General features: G+C 31.8%; 1 protein-coding gene across 1 annotated transcript in view; it reads right to left on the reverse strand.

Annotated features, from left to right (window-relative positions):
• Positions 1–1,092, reverse strand: part of CFAP47 (cilia and flagella associated protein 47) — a 573,852-nt gene that overhangs the window by 520,855 nt on the left and 51,905 nt on the right. The window lies entirely within an intron of this gene.

The raw sequence follows: 1,092 nt of genomic DNA on the forward strand, positions 1-1,092 counted from the left end.
CAAAAAAAAAAAAAAATTAACACATTATACCTCAATAGAGAAATATTTGTATGAGCTTAAGAAAGAATTGAAAAATATACATAAATAATTGTTTCCAGAAGCCACCTGGGCAGGAAGGGAGGGAATACAATGAGCCATAGGGAAAGATAGACTTTCTTTTTTTTACAATATATAACTATTTTAAATGGAGTCTGAGTGATTTTTGTGTTTCTGTGTTTTATGGTACTTTTCAAATTTTTTAAAAAAGGAAGGCTAATGTTGATAGAATTTGTAAAATAGAATAAGCCGGACTATAGAAAAACCTAGAATTTTCCTACTGTAGAGAATAAAATAATTATGTGCTAATAAAAAAATGGCATTGCAAGAAAATGGCTGCAAAATTAAGTGAGCTTAATGACTCATCAAAGCTAAAGAGACAAGTGCAGAAAGCACAGGGCCATTACCAAGTTTAGATAGTCTACCAAGTAGCATACAAGTAAGTAGAAAAGATATGTATTTCAGTCTGAAATGTATAAAAACCATTCTTAGACTCAGGGCCTAGATATAGATGTCACGATGCCTGGTTCACTTCTCACTAACCATGGGTAAGGCAGGAATTTCTTTGAGGTTTAGATAACACTTTATGAGTTTTAACACTCCTTATGATCTTCATTGTGGAGGTTTTAGTTCAGTTTGGGGAAGATTATTGGAAATATGCCTTGAGGGAACCAAAGATGATGATGATGATGATGATGATGATGATAATGATCACGACACTATGATTGGTTTTTCACAATTTTATATTTTTTTACTTAGATAAATTCAAGTTCCCAACCATACTTAATAAACATGACTACTCTGAGGACTTGTTACATTTTCAAAGGCAATTATTTCTATCATTCTTCTATACTTGTCAGCAGCATATTTCAAGAAGCATTTTGTATACTATTCACTTCCTGGCAATGACACAGTAGAGGTGATGGGAGGATAGGTAAAGCAAATATGGTGAGTGGCATTCAACAACCATCTCACTCCATGTAAAAAAAAAAAAAGAGAGAAAAGAAACTTTTATTATTATTAAGTAACAAAAGAAATAATTGTAGTTAAAGTAGT

The sequence above is a fragment of the Propithecus coquereli genome, unplaced genomic scaffold (assembly GCF_000956105.1).
Source record: "Propithecus coquereli isolate 6110/MARCELLA unplaced genomic scaffold, Pcoq_1.0 Scaffold173, whole genome shotgun sequence".
Classification (NCBI taxonomy): Eukaryota; Metazoa; Chordata; class Mammalia; order Primates; family Indriidae; genus Propithecus; species Propithecus coquereli.